The sequence below is a fragment of the Drosophila albomicans genome, chromosome X (genome assembly GCF_009650485.2).
Source record: "Drosophila albomicans strain 15112-1751.03 chromosome X, ASM965048v2, whole genome shotgun sequence".
NCBI lineage: Eukaryota > Metazoa > Arthropoda > Insecta > Diptera > Drosophilidae > Drosophila > Drosophila albomicans.
Window position 1 is genome coordinate 12,514,388 of NC_047627.2, and position 16,761 is coordinate 12,531,148.

The following is a 16,761-nucleotide window of genomic DNA, read 5'->3' on the forward strand; positions in this document are numbered from 1 at the left end:
TATTAAAAAATGAAATCTAATGTGCTGAACAAATAATTTCAAAGTATAGAAAATCTCTTTTGAAATTCATTATTGCATAAATTATGCTTATGAAATCAAATTCTCAGCTAAATTATTTTCCCAAAATATATTTTTTTTACAATTATAATAAAATTTAAATAAAAAATTGTAATTTATCGATGACAACTAGTTCACTTCACATACATTTTACTTATTTCTTTGTTGCCAATTTTAATTTCTTCTATGAAAGTTCTTTTTCGGTATAATTTTGTATTAGTTCGGTATATTATATTGGTATATTTGGAGGAAAAATAATACAAGTTTAGTTTATAATTATAATTTATTGAATTCAACTAATTCCCTTCATACACTTTTTACATAACTCTTTTTTGCTTATTTCAATTTCTTCTATAAGAGTTCTTTTTTGGTATGTTTGAGTATTTTTGGTATATTAATTTGGTATATTTGAGAAAAATATACTACAATTTTAAATGAAAACTATAATTTATATACTTAGCTCTTTTTGCTTATTTCTTATTTCTTCTATAAGAGTTCTTTTTTGGTATGTTTGAGTATTTTTGGTATATTAATTTGGTATATTTGAGGAAAATATACTACAATTTTAAATGAAAACTATAATTTATATATGCTTGCTAACAGCTTTTAAGTATGTTTTGCTTAATTGTTTGTTGCCTATTTCATTTCGCATTATTTAAGTATTTTTTTGGCATATTCATTTGGTATATTTTAGGAATATTTAATACAATTTTAAATAAAAATTAAAATTTAATATTCTGTTTGTGTCCTATTTCCTTTCGCTGTATTTAAGTATATTTTTGGTATATCTTGATTTAGTATATTTTAGTAATAATACCGAAATGCTGTTAGTATAACTTTTAGTTTATTAAAAATTAGTAACTGTCGTCTCCCACTCAACTTAAGCTTTCTCACTCGCTTCGCCTTGTATCCTTACACAATTTCTTAACTTTGCCTTCCTTTTATTTTCTATTCCACTTTTCTGACTTAATTTTTTTTCAGCTGGCGATCGGTTTAGTTTTCAGCCACTTGCAACGAAACTTAATCGAGTTGTGCAAAAGTTTGCTTCGTTTTTCGTCCTGCTGCTGCTTCTTCTTCTTCTTCGTTCTTTCATATGCTGCACACATTTAATTTCCGTTGGATTTCAAATATTAATAGAGCTCGAGCATTATTTATGAGACGGTGTCATCAAGTAAATGAAGCAGGCAACAGGCAACATCTCGTTTTCCTCGAACTCAGACTCGAACTCGAACTGTTCTCGTATTTGCCAAGACCCTTCAATCTCCCTTTCCCACTCCCTTTCCCCCTCCCCACTCCCTTCTCTCATCCCTGATGAACATCTTTTTGGTGCTATCTGGAACTGCTTCCACAGCCTTTTTGGCTACTTTAACGCTTTGCCAGCTGGTTAAAAATTTATAAAGCTCTTCCGTTGCCATTTTGCTAGTTTTGTGCCGTCGTTTAAAAGTCACAATTTTTGAGGGCAATTTCAGGCAGCAGTTGAAATTGCTGCCAAGGTGCGACGCTGAAGAATTCTCTCTCAATTCTCAATTCACATTGCACATTATTCTTAAAGAGATTTGAGTAGAGAGTAGAGTTGAGTTGAGTTGAGTCGTTGCATTTGTTAGCTTAGCTTTACTAATTGACCTGATTGTCCTTTGCCTCTTTGCTCCTTGCTGCAGGTGAAGGAAGCGAACGAAGAATGTTTGTGACATTTAATTAAATGCTAAGGGAGGGGGAAAAGGGGAAAGGGGGCATGCAACGCGTTGGTAATCTCTGCAGTTGTGCATGTGCAACAAGCCGCAACAATAACATATATTTTACAGCGTTCTCCCTTTCTCTCTCTCTCTCCCCTCCCCACCACTTCACTTCACTTTCCCCCCTAAAGAAGGACTCTCTGTTTGTGTTTTCGTTTTTTTTTTTTTTGCTGCGCTAACCAAAAGCTCCACAGGCAACAATTGTTGTTGTTGCTTGTAACAAGAACAACACAGTTGTTGTTGTTGCTGTTGTGGCATTGCTGGTAGCATGAGTTGTACAAACACAAACACACACAAATACGAATGCGAATACAAATATAAATACAAATACGAATATAAATACAAATACACGTACTACATAATATGTTTTGCTTATTTGCTTTGGCTTTGCCCGCTCTGTTCCCTCTTTGACCCAGCCACATGCCGCATGCCACATGCCACATGCCACATACACACAATTGTTGCAACAATTACACAAACACAAACACAGCGCTCACCAAAACAAAGACCTCTCAGAGACAATGAATGCCTCGCTTCTGGGGGCGTGCCTGCGCCTAAACGAATGTATTATGATTCGTCTCTAGAGATGTCGAGCAAGAACGCTGAGGAGGGGAGAGAAGGGAAACAGGGGGGAGGAACAGGCAACCAGCATCCATTCATATCGAAGTGAGCTGTCTGCCTTGCCTTGGATTTGGCTTCAGTTCTCAGCATTCCCCAACTCAATGCAAGAGTTCAACTCTCACCTCGCCTTTGGCTTCGACTTCTACTTCTACTTTCACTTCCACTTCGACTTCAGCTCTCCGTCTCTCAACTCTCAACTCTCAGTCCGTAGTTAGGGTCGCAATCCGGTCCGCTAGCCTTAGCCCTAATTGATTGACATTTTCCTGGCCAAGCAAAAGCCCAAAACCCCCTCAAAGGAACCTTTGCCTCCTCCTCATTGTACTTCTAGTTATTCTCCATTTACACACAGAGAAAGTGAATCAGAGAAGTGGAATTTAAACTCTCTGAAGTGCAGTTTTATAATTGGGTAACCATAATTATAAAGATGTATTTGAATGCAAACATTCTTTCAAATTAAAGTTGCACTCGATTAATTTGATTCGTTTAGTTATTTCTATACTTAATCGAAATTAATAATAATTTGCTTGTAGAATAGTAGAATATAATAAAATATTAATAAACTACGATAATGGATATTAAATATTATATATACATATTTTATGCACAGAACATTTTAATCATCTTGAGAACTTTAATTTTCTTCTTCACTTCTTAAGAACTAAGAAAGCTACGATTTTGCTCGACTGTGAGATACTCGCTACATATTTTTTTAAAGAAAAATATTCTAAAAAATACTAAAATATATGTTAGTCTTACATATTCGGTATATTAATATACTATTATATTCAACTTTTACTGTTAAAAATATAGAAATATGTCGTAAGCTACACTTGGTATATCGATATACTATTACATTCAATATATAAACAAATATATATATAGTACAAAACTTAATGAAACATACTAAAATATATCGAAAGCTATATTCAGTACATCGACATACCATTGCATTAAAAATATACCATAGGGAACTGAAAGAATACAAAAATATTCCGCAGCCTTTATTCAATATATCGATATACTATTTCATTTAATATACTATAGAGTACGAAATATACTGAACAAATTCGAATAATCTATAATTTCTATAAGTCTATAATTTAAAGAAAAAAGTGCACTTTTCTAATCTAGAAGCTCTTCTTAAAATCATGGAAGAGTAAGTCGTCAAATTTCTCTCAGTGTAATCCTTATAATTATTCTCTTTATTGTCCAATTATAAACATTTATTTATCATACTTGACTGGATAAAGTTAGAAACTCTTTTTGAAATCTTTCAGTGTACTTGATACTAACTGTAATAAATGCAACACTTTAATTTAAAAACTTCATTCTTCGACTTTCTCAAAGTATATTTAATTGTAAATATTATCATTTATGTGCAACGTAATAAAGAAACGTCTTCGAATGCAATGAAGTAGTCCAAGAAGAAACTCTAAATTCTTTTTTAACCACATTTGGAGATCGTTGATTTTGGCTCAGTGTATTTGCTTGTAAATGTATACAGCCAAAGCATGTAGTTTTTGTTTTGTATTTTATGAGCCACGTTTGTATGTGTGTGTGTGTGTGTGTGTGTGGGCCATAACTATATAGAAAGAGAGAGAGAAAGAGAGAGAGAGAGAAAGAGTACTGCATGCATATGCTTAACCTTGATTGTGCCAAGTCAATAGTCGCTCGGCAGTTGGCAGTTGGCAGTTGACTATGCAGAGGAGTGGGCGAGGGGCTGAGGGGCAAGGGGCGGGCAGAGACATTTGCGTGCTTGAAACCGCCTTGGGCTTTCAGCTAAGTAGGCCAGACATTTGATTAATCAGAAACGAAGAGTGCAAACGGATTCGCGTCACAGAGCGAAGCCCAACACTCGCCTCCTCACACATGGCTCAGGTTTAGGTTAAGCTAAAGGGAGAGACAGAGAAAGAACGACAGAGAGAGAGAGAGAGAGAGAGAGAGCTCTGAAGCAATCACTATTTTTATTTAGTAGCTTAACCGCAGTTTTGCAAGTCCTGAGCTTAAAAGGATTTGATCTAAAGCGCTTCAAGCTGAAGTCAGATTAAGAAAGTCAGGGGAAGGAATCCTACAACTGAGGAAAATTCCTTATAATGTATAGAAATTGAAAGCGAGTTGCTGTAAAATTTAAATAAACTAAATCTCAAAATGTTAAGAAAAAGAATTCTTCTAAAACACAAGAAAATGTCTTTGAAAGTATAGAAATTGAGAGCGAATTGCTTCAGCAAAAGTAATAGAAAAATTATAAATAAAACGAAGACTCAGAAAGTCAAAGTTGCCTAAGCAAAAGTAATAGAAAATCCTCAAAGAATTTAAGACTTTCATGACATTCTAAAGAATTATTCTACAACTGAAAAAAGTTCCCTAAAAATACTTAAAAAAAAAAAAAATGATAGTACTAAACAAATCAGAGGAAGGAATTTTACAACTAAAGAAATTTAAAGCGAATTGCTTAAGCAAAATTAAGAGAAAAGCTAAAAGAACTGAAAATAAGAAAAACATTGAAAAGTGTAGAAATTATAAGAAAGTTGCTGAAGGAAAGATAATAGAAATGATAAAAGAACTGAAATTAAGCAAACTTCCCAAGAAAAAAATTCTACAATTATAAAAATTACAAGCGAGTAATCTAAGCAAAAGTGAGAAAACTAAGACTCAAAATGTTAGGGAAGAAATGTCTACGACTGAGGAAAATTCTTTAAAATTTCTCAAAAAAAAACTAAGATTTTGCAAATCAGAAGAATGAATTCTTCGGCTATAAAAAATAAATGCAAGTTGCCTAAGTAAAAGTAACAGAAATTCTAAGGAATCTAAGACTCAAAATGTTATGGAAAAATGTTTTTCTACGTCTAAGGAAAATGTCTTACAAAGTCAAGTATTTTAAATCGCGTTGCCTAAGCAAAAATAATAGAAAATCTAAAAAAACTTGACAAGAAAATTGAATGTGAAAAATCATATATCAAAAGCCAAACGCTGGCTTGTCTGTAGTTATTGATATTTCGCCTAATTGGGAGTAATAAATGGAGAGCAGAAAATTTATTGAGTTGCCCCCAGCAGTAAAGCACTTAAGGATGTCCCCTATATGTGGATGGGAAAGATGGAAAAGATGGAGAGAGCGGGAGGGGGGTGTAACGGCATTTGATCACGCAGCATGGGTATCAATCACATCGTCATTCAGTTCATGCCGCAGCGATTTCTATGAACGACTCATAAATCAATCAATCTATTTTAAGAAGCAATTCGAATCGAATCGAATCGAACTGAACTGAACTGCGGCTGCATTTAGCTCAATGGGAACTAAAGCAACTGGAGCTGACCATTCGCGCATTCACAAATTCGCACATTGCCACATTAATCGTTGAAGGGAGCGGGAAGGTAACTGGGCACGTGATTTGACTTGATTTGATTTGATTTTATTGTTGCGGCGGCTTATCAGCTTTCTTTTTTTTTCGGCCAGGGCAGAGGAGGGGGGTCAGTTCGCTTGGCTGCACGCAACGATGCGATTCACGATTCAATACGATTCAATACGATTCGATTCGATGCGTCTTCTTATCGATTTGCCTGCTCTCTGTCCGTTCGTTTCTTGCTGCCTATCCAATTAGAACTGTGCCCCAAAACGTGCAGAGCAATAAAAAAAACACACAAGCTCTGCTTGTCTCCTCTTCTCTTTTTAATACCCCCTACTCATAGGGTAGAAGAAGGGTGTTATACCTTTGAGCCTAGATCTCAGAGAAATAAGATATAGCTCTAGAATTTGTTTGTGCTGTCAAAGCAAAATACCACAAAAAAATAATATACCTAATACATATTTTGGTATATTTCAGCATGTTTTAGGTGTATTATTTTAGTATATTTAAGTTATAATACTGTTTTGTTTTATTGAGTTTATATCGGACAGTTGATTGAAAAATTTGTAGAAGATATTTAAGAAATGGCCAACTTACTAAGGTTCTTAGTTGCTTTGGCTGGCAATTTGGTATATTTCGTACACTTGGTATATATTTTGACTGTATGTAGTACTATATCATAATACCAAATGTAAGCTTTTGTATTGTATAGGTTTTGGCGGTATTTGGTGTATTTTGAATGTGGTACTATATAAATATTCCAAATATAGCCTTTGACATATATTTTTGTATTTTTGGGGTATATCAATTTAGTATATTTGGTATATTTTTAGTATTTTTGTGGTATATTATTCTAAATGTAAGCCTTTGTATTTGTTTTATTATTATTATTTGGTACAATATTAATATACCAAATATAGTCTTTGATATATATTTAGTATATTTGTGGTATATAAATTTAGTATATTTGGAATGTAATATTATATCGATGTACAATAAAGCCTTTGGTATATTTTTTTAGTATTTTTGTGGTATATTATTCCAAATGTAAGCTTTTGTATTTTACAGTATTTTATTATTATTATTTGGTACTATATTAATATACCAAGTATAGCTTTTGATATATATTTAGTATTTTTGGGGTATATTAATTTAGTATATTTTGAATGTAATATTATATCTATATATATTACCAATATATATAACTATATTGGTATATTTTTAGTATTTATGTGGTATATTACTTTGTTATATTTAAAAATAATTCCGCACTGTTTTCACTTTACCGAAAATGAGTAGCAGGTATAATCTCATCTCTAGCTGTCGTACTATATCAATATACCAACTATGCACTTTTGGTATAATTTTAGTATTTTCGTGGTACATTAATTTGGTATATTTTAAATATAATACTGAATTTGCATTAACAATGGATAGCACACATTCGAGCATACTCGACTGTAGTTGTGGTATTATATAAATATACCAAGCATGGTATATTCGGTATATTTGTGGTATGTTGTGGTATATTAATTTGATATACATATTTTAAATATAATATATAATATTTTGCTTTCATTAACAATGGATAGCACACATCTGACAGTCGAGCACACTCGACTGTAGTCGTGGTATTAAATAAATATACCAAGCATGGTATATTTGGTATATTTTTGGTATGTTGTGGTATACCAATTTGATATATTTTAAATATAATATATAATACTTTGCTTTCATTAACAATGGATAGCACACATCTGACAGTCGAGCACACTCGACAGTAGTTTTCTCACTTGTTTGTTTGATATTGTTGTTGTTGTTGTTGTTGTTGCAGCAAGGTCAGCGCAGCGCACGTAAGTATGCAACACATAATTTTGAGCTCAGTTTCGTTTCGTTTGGTTTCGTTTCGTTTTGCTGGCATGCAACTTCTTTGCACACTTTTGGACCAGCGACGACACATTCCGTTTTTGTGTGCGCGTATCCTTGAGTCAGTCTAAGCAACAGCCACGCCCACACACTTGACGCCGCCCCAGTTTTGCACTAAAAATAGCAGCAACAGCAGTAGCAGCAGCAGCAGCCACGTCAAGTTGGCGTCCATTTCGATTTTTGGCGTTTGAAGTTCTAACGTCGTCGTCGTCGCTTTGTGACTCAGTCAACAACAGCAACAACAAGAAAAACACCCAAGTCACAAATGGCTCTCGCCCCCGCCGAATCACGCAAATCCCAAATCGAAAATCGAAAGTGTGCCAAGAAGACAAAAGGAGAGAAGAAGCAAAGGCAAATGGCAACAAAAGGAAATTGTGTCATAAAAACTTTTTCGATTGCGCTACGCGACGCGACGCGCAACACAAACAACAAATAAAAATCTATCGCAATAGAAACAACAACAACAACAGATACAACAACAAAGTTAGGACGGAACTTTAGCACATTGTCTTGAAGCTGGAAAAGCAGAGAGAAAAGATTGCGACTACGACTTCGACTTCGTCTTCGACTTTGACTTCTTCGTCTTCTTCGACTGGGCAATTTGTTCTTTGTTTTATATATTTGAGCTGCCTGCTGTTGGCTGCCACATTTACTTGTCATGTGGCTAAAAGCAAGGGCTCACGCCAAAAAATATTGACATAGTGAGCAACACACACACACACCAGCACACATACATATAAGCACACTCTTACTCACATGTAAAACAAACAATAGGCCAAAGCAGAGCCAAGAAACACGACAAATCGGGGCAACGAAACAAAAACAACAACAATGAAGGAAAAGAAAGCAAGCAAGCAACGCAAAGAACGCCTTCTGCCACGCCCACAGCCCACAGCCAACACACAATACACATTCACACACGTACAAAGCTGGGCAACAATGAGTGTAATAGTTTTTACAGCGACAGCCGAAAAGTATGCTGCGACTTTTGGGCAGACGACAGCATGGCGTCTACAGTTGAGCATGCACTGGACTCCAACAGCTCTGACTCGCCCCTCGCCTCTCGACTCGACTTTAATTTTTAATTATACTCAAGCTGTAATGCGCGCATTTGCCGAGTCTGTTAAAAGCTTTGCCTGCCGCACATACCAAGCGTTGCCCCTCCTCCTTCCCCCCTCTCCCCTCTTGACTGTTCATGCCCAAACAGTGCCTACAACTTCCCCTTCCACTCGCAACCAACAACAACAACAACAACAACAACAACAACAAGAGCAACAACATGAAAGTCATAAATTAATGCGTAGCGTGTTGTTGGCTATTAAAAGCAATGAGCAAGCGAGCGCATGTGAGCGTACAAGCTGCTTAGGGGCACACACACACACACACACACACACACATACACATTTACATAAAAACAACATCAAGCAAAAAAAAGAGCAAAAGGCACTAGCAGTCGAAACGAAAACGGAAAAAAATTTACATATTGCGCACGTGCTTGACCGAGCGCTGAAAAGTATGCTACGAGAAATAGGCGACAAGGCGGCGCAGCGCTGCTCAAACTGTCGCACAGTCGCACAGTTTGACAGTCGTCGATCTTTCAGTGAGTGCTCACATGTCTTGTCTTGTCTTTCTCGTTGCTCGCTGCTCGCTTGGGAGCAATAAAATCAACTCGCAAACTGCGAATGAGCGAGACGGACTGTTAATAAACTTGTTTTGATACAGGCAGCGCTGGCAGCGGGCAACGGGCAGCGGGTAGCGGGCAGCCTCAATGGATATCTTTAGCCCAAGCAGCACTTGACACAAGGTCAACGAGGACAAGGACAACACACAGAGCACAGAGCAGAGAGCAGAGAGCAGAGAACAGGCGAGCTCAGGACATGCCAAAACGGAGGTCAGCAGGTGGTAATGATGATCCCCCTCTCTCTTCCCCTCCCCTCTCCTCACCAAACCCTGCTCCCCTCCTAAGCTAAGCACATTGACAAATGTTTTTGTTGCTGCAGCGAATTGCATGCGATAAAAAAAAAACCGAAAGGGAAAAGAAATAAAGCAGTTAAAGCCTTCTCTGGAAGCAGGAAGTAGCCGGCGCAGTCAGTTACCGTTACCGTTACCGCTGATGGAACGGAAACGGAAGGCACACGGCCTTCCCTTTGCATGTGACCAGCGGATAAAGACAAACACAGAGCAGAGAGTGGAAAGAGGAAAGAGGGAAGAGGGGGAGAAGAGAGCCAATCATGCAATGGCAATAGAAATGAGCCCAGTGGCAATTGATTATTTTTTTGAGACAATTTCGTGGTGGGCCACAAAACAACAGCTGGCCAAACGCATTCCAAACTGCGAAATCGCCAGCAATTCAACATTACAACAAGAAACTAAACTAACTGCAACACATCACAGTTTTCAATGCATATTAAAGCCAAACGATTTCTTTATACTTCTTTTATATCACACACAACAGTTTACCAAGCGCATTCCAAGCTGCGAAATCGCCAGCAATGCAATGTTAATAAGTGAAGAAAGCAAAAAAGAAAGTAACAGCAAAACATCACAGTTTCAAATGTATAATTAATGCCAAAAGATTTCTATATATTGATTTTATACCACAAACAACAGCTGGCCAAACCTATTCCGAGCTGCGAATTCGCCAGCAATTCATCATAAAAAGAATACGATTTTCAAGTTTTTATTATAAGTGATGAATCCGGAAAACGAAATGAAATCAAAACATCCGAGTTTTAAATGTATATTACTGACGAAAGATTTCTATAAATTTATTTCATTCCGAAAAACAACAGTTTGCCAAGCGCATTCCAAACTGCAAATTCGACCGCAATTCAACATCAAAAAAAAAACCTTTTATACCTGCTACCATAGCGTAGAAAGGTATGAAAACTACGTGCTTGTAGGAAATGTATGTAATAGGCAGAAGGAATCATCTCCAACACTATAAAGTATATTTATTCTTGATCATCGATACTACAAAGCTATGGCCGTCTGTCTGTCTGTCCGTCCATATGAACATCTAAGTCTCAGAGACACACAGATCAAGTTTGCTTTGATTAAAATCGAATAACAAGCCCAATTTTGAAGCTAGATTTTGATACAAATAATAATGGTATTTAGGATAAATTTGGTTGTTAGATGAAAATAGTAAAAGTTACATTAATGAACGTAGTACTATATAGATGAACCAATTATAAACTTTGGTATATTTTAGTATTTTGTGGTATATTTTAAGAATGTGACAATCTAATAGATATTTGGTATTATATAATATATTTTAAGTATACGTATATTTCAATATCGGTATATTAGTATTAATTTGGTATATTTTATGAATATGGTAAATGCTTAATGGGTATCTCACAGTCGAGTACACTCGACTTTCTTATTTGCACTTGTTAACAATGAAAGAAAATAATACCAAAAGATTACAGTTTGAGATGCATATTAATGACGATATTAAGAACGATTTTTATACATTTCTTTTTTATCTAAAGTGCTTAAATTTTAAGCAAGCCTTATTACCAAAACCAATAAAGAGTATTTCGCATGAGAAATATATGCTTAAAATTGAATTCTTAATCGTGCTTCAATTCGCTTTAAAATTGTTGTAATTTCAACAAGTCAAAATATCAAATAAATTCGAACTCTCGTCACAATTTTAACATATAGTAAATAAAAGCCAATTTTGTTGAACAAAAAAATGAAGAAAGTTCTAAAACATCACAGTTTTAAATGCATATTTATGACGACAGATTTCTATATTTTTGCACAAATATTTAGCTTAGCTTCGTACAAAAACTAATAAAGAATGTTTCGCTTTCAAATCGAAATTGATAGCATGAAAAATATACGCTTAAAATTCTAAACTCAGCTACTTTTTAATTTGCTTTAAAGCAAAATAAATAAAATTCTTTTGACAAAAAAATAAAAAATAATAATGATAATAATAAAACTTAAAGAAACAAAATGAAAATGCTTAAAGAAACAAAAATAAAAACTGATTCTTATAGCAAGAATTTGCATAGTTTTCAATGAAAAATTTGAGTGTTGCGAAGCGATTAAAAAACAATAAATAAACTTGTAAACTTGCAGTGAGAATGAATGCAATCAAAACTTGAAAATCGTAAGACTCCATACTCTAGAGATTCCAGCAAAAGGGGTTCAAAGTGTGTGTGTGTGTTGGGAGAATGTGAGAATGTGTGTGTGTTGGAATTTTCTCAGCAGATGTTGTGAGCAGCAGCTGCTGCTTGTTGTGGCAAGTTGTGCTGATGATGTTGCATGTGGCGCGCACCTGTGGTAAGCCAGCTTTCCGCACAGTCATCCAAGATGAATGCACAAATAAAAAGCAAAACGGAGGGGAGCAAAGGGAACTGATTGATTGGCTTTGGGTTGTGGCTTTTGATTTTGATTCTGATTTTGATTTAGATTTCGATTTCGGATGGGACAGCTCGTTGCTAGCTTTGGCTTTGTCGCTTGGTTATGCAATAAATAAACATGTTTTCCCATAGAGAGAGAAAGCAAGAGGTTGAGTAAGAGAGCGAGAAAGAGAGGGAGTAGGAGAGGGAGAGCAATCGAGAGCGAAAGCTTGACATATTCAGTCAAGCAATAAGCGTGGGCTACACTTCATTAGGCACAACAACTGTCGCGATTTACGATTTGTCATATTAAATATGCAAAAAGGCAGTCGCAACAGCAACAGCAACAACAGCAAAATAAAACAGATTTTCGTGCTGCAAATTTGCGCCTGAAAGCAGGCAACAAAAAATTGTATAAAATTTATACGCAAAAAAAAACGAAAGACGGCAAAATGCGTGAACAACAACACAAACATGCTGTTGCTGTCACAATTTTCATTTTTATTTATTTTAGATGTTAACAGCGCATAGCGGGTACCCCCCTCCCCCTCTCCCTTCACCATCCTTCACCATTCCCTTTCCTTTGCCTTTTCGACACTTTTGTTGTTGTGCGGCAATAGATTTGCTTGTCATTTGACTGAGTTTTTTTCTCTCTCTCTCTCTCCCTCTTTTTGCCATTGTGTTTGTCACACACACACACACACACACACACACACACACACACACACACACACACACACACACATACAAGTGCCCTTTTTTGCAATTGCTTTAAATATTTAAGTAGTTTTCAGTTTCAGTTCCTGTTTTATTATTCTCTCATTTCGCTAACCGCACACACACACACACACACACACGCACACACACACATACACTGCCTTTCACTTTGTCGTTTTATTGGCTGCGACGCTGGCGTCGCTGTCGCCAGCGGCTGTCAAAATTTTCCCCTTTTCATTTCATCTTTTTTTTTTTTTTTGCTTTTTTTGGGACAACTTTAAGCCACGCAAAATGACTTCAAAACTTCGTTTGCGAAGCGCGAGTCACAGTGGCTGTCAAACTGTAAGCGTGCTATGTGGTTGACACTTATGCAACCGCAGCAGCGACGTCGACAGCGACGCCAGCAGCAGCAGAGACAGCGACACAGAACACTTTTTAGACATTTTGTGTTGCATACTCTTGGGCTGCACTTGAAAAACGACGACCAATTGTTGTGGGCACTTTTTTGCAGCAGCTACTGCTGCTGTCGTTTTTCTTTGCTGACATAATTGCGCAAAGGAGCGGGGGACGGGGGAACGGGGAGGGAACTGCAGCAACTGACACACATTTGCAGTTGCCAGCAACAAGAACAACTTTTACAATGGCCAACAACTAAAGTTAAAGTTAAAGTTTGAACTCTCTTCAATTATGGCAACAACGAGGGAGCGGGAGCGGGAGGGGGGCAAATAACAATTACAAGTGTGTTTATGCCGCACACTCGCGGCGCCTTTTCCCCCCTTTCCCCCGTCTCAGCTCAGTGCGTAACGTATACGCCGTGTGGTCCGCAACTTCATTACACAATAGCGAGAGCACTCGACTTGGAGTCGCAATCTTATTCAAAGCGACTCCTTTGTGTGCTCAAGAACAAGACAGAGAGAGAGAGAGAGAGAGAGAGTGAAAGAGAGAGAAGAAATGTGAGTGAGATAGTGAGATTACCTTTTGTTGCTGTTGCTTTTTTTGATTGCTTTTTATGTGAATAATAATAATAATGTATTCCTCTTGCCTTTGCTCTTTCGGTTTTTCCTGTTTACTGTTTGTTTATTTGCTTGTTTGTTTGTTTTTTTTCTTTTTGCTTCTTTCTCTGTTTGTTTATCACTTTTGTTTATGTTTGTTCGCGTCTCTGCTGCGTCTCCTGCTTTATTTTGTTGTCTCGTTGTCTTCACTCTTCTTTTTCCAACATTTAATTTAATTTCGCTTTTCCTTTTTTTTTTGGATTTATTTTTACTTATTTTCTTTTCTTTCTTTTTTTTTTGTGTAATTTCTTGTAATTTCTTGATTACTTTTAACGCGTTTTCCACCCTTCACTTTCGCACTGCAGTTTAGGAAAAGAACAACAACAACAACAAGAAAAAAAAGAACAACAATTAAATATATATATATTTAATAATACATTTGCATATGCGATACACAGTAAAAAAAAAAGTTGAAGACTCGAGTTGTTGTCAGAGGAAATATGCAACAATTGCCGACTCGCTTCCTTGCAACTTGTCCTTTTTTTTTTTTTTTTGCTTTGCTTTTTTTGGCTCGCACGCGCCGCTCTCTATGCCACACTTTTCCTCCACAATTTCTTCATTTTTTTCCTTGGCAGTACGATAAAAAAAATACAAAAAAAAATATATATGAACAGAACAGAAACGAACGAGCAGCAACCAAGAACTAATGACACAGCACACAGAGAATTTTTTCCATTCTTTTCGCTTTCATTTCGTATTTTTTTTGGATTTTTTTTTTTTTTTTTTGTTGCTTCGGTTTTGTAATTTTTTTTTTTTGTGTGTGTTATTTTTTTGGGCAACGTTTGCTTTGGAATTGGGAATTTGGTTGTTTTTGTCAAAGAGAGAGAGAGAGCGAGAATTTCAGAGTTTCAGACGTGTGTTGCGCGCGGCTACGCACCTAAAAGTAGACTACGAACTCGTTACGAACTCTGGCGGCGTCGACGTCGAACTCTCCTCTTCTTGCTCTCGCACGCCATGCGCCCCTCTCGCTCACACACAGTCGATATTTGGCCATCGAACAGCTGGTTAACATCAAAAGCTCTACCAAAAGCTTAAGCTGCCAAATCTAAGCTTATCGCGTGTGCTTTTTTCTGCGTTCGCAACCACTACAAGCCAAGCTTGAGCTTGAGCTTTGCGAAAGCTTCATTTGTCAGCGCCATCTATTGGCTCTTTCTTTCACGTGGAGCCCTCTCGACTGCGCTGCCGCGAAAACGAAACTCACCCCCTCACAACAGCAAAGGGCAGCAAAAAAGGAATCTGAGTGGTAAGAAGCCGACGTCGCAGTCGAAAGACAAACGCAGGCAGTGAAGCAGCACCGCAGCAGCTTAAAACGATTCCGATTTTCGATTACGATTGCGCGCCAGAATCACACGCATGTGCGTGTGTAAGTGCGTGCGTGTGTGTGTGTGTGTGTGGTAGAACCTGTAGCGATTATTTACATATAGAGAAAATGAGGTGCACAAGCATCTGCGACGCAATTCAATGTCAAGTGAAACACGTACATATTAATTAAAGTTCATTTAAATGAATTATCAATTGAGCTGGTGAGCAGTGCACATACTGCTCTCGGTGACTGTGAAGCAAACTATTAAATAAAAGTAAAAGCGTCAAAGTAAACACAGATGCCGAGCATCGCATAACACAAACAACAACAACGACAACCTGAGCAAACCCAACAACAACAACAACAACAAGTGCTGTAAAATATATTCAAAATCAAAACTACACAACAACTACAACAAAAGCGAGTCAAACTGGTTTGCCTCTCATATTACTATTTATTTGAGTGCTGCGACTGCGGCAGCGACAGCGACAGCGACTGCGACTGCAGCGCACGCTGCGACGAATTGAAAACGAAGACAGCAGCAATTTCAAAAGCGCTCAGCGCAGAGTCCAAAGTTCACAGACTGCTGTTGTTGTTGATGAAGGCGCAACAAGAAAGTAAACAAGTGACTTAAACTAACTGCAACTGCACGAACCTCGAATGCTCTCTCAGAGAGCGTGTGCGTGAGAGCACAAAGCAGTTTGCATATTAAGAGAGTGATAATCGAAGCAGATTGCAACTGCAAGTATTATTTTGTTGCATTCCATTGTTAGGCACAAGGTTAGTGAATAGATTAATACGCTACAAATAACAGTAATCAATCGTTTCGTATTGTGCGTGTCACTTCTTAGGCCTGTCGATAATTTAATTTCGGTAGCAGTGTGTGTACATTTAATTGGAATTTCGCATGATATCAATTTGTTATACATCGATTGCTGTGTGACTGTGTATCGTATCTATATATGGTATCCCATATCTGAAGTGTTAAAGTGCAAAGTACATGTGCTTTTGCTTTTCTGTTTTATTAGTCACTTAACATATCAGCAACTATTATAGTAATGCCCGAATACATTTTAAGTCTTTCACACACTCGAACTTGAATTTAAAAATAGCGACACAGCTTATCAAAATTTCAAATGCAATTATTTGCGTTTCTTTTTGATGTTAGGGGAAGAGCAAAGCTAATGGCAAAGTCGAACAACCTGTCGCATCACATGCGACAAGCAATAGCGAGAGCGAGAGAGACGCGAAACGCGAGAAGAGAAGAATAACGAAAACGAAACAAATGCAAATTTAGTGCGGAGAGGGGGGCAGGGGCAGGGACACTTGTCCCCTCTCACGACGCGCTACCATTAAACTGGCCTTGAGCCACAAATACCCTTTGTCGCTGGCGCTGTCTCCCTCTCTCTCTTTCTCTCTCTTGTTGTGTGAGGGTGTTTGGTTGTTTGTTTCGCTTGACAGTTGAAACTTGTATACGAATCAAATGAAAATGCCAACAGCGAGCATGCACGACTGTAAAATTAATCGTGGCATTTGGAATATTGTAAACCGAAGCAAAAATCAAAATAAAAATAATATAGTTACTTAAATATACTTATTTTAAAATGGATGCAGTTTAAATTAGTGCAGTTTAAATTAGTTAAATAATAT

At 36.9% G+C, this 16,761-nt stretch overlaps 1 protein-coding gene across 20 annotated transcripts in view; it reads right to left on the minus strand.

Annotated features, from left to right (window-relative positions):
* LOC117572412 (potassium voltage-gated channel protein eag) overlaps positions 1–14,495 on the minus strand; it is an 80,910-nt gene extending 66,415 nt beyond the window's left edge. For 19 of the 20 annotated variants that reach the window (XM_052007107.1, XM_034256120.2, XM_034255925.2 and 16 more), the window contains exon 1: positions 13,732–14,495. The gene's annotated coding sequence lies outside the window, so the exon portion shown is untranslated. The remainder of the gene's footprint in view (positions 1–13,731) is intronic. The other variant, XM_052007114.1, reaches the window with a different exon arrangement.
* Between the last annotated feature and the right edge of the window lie 2,266 nt (positions 14,496–16,761).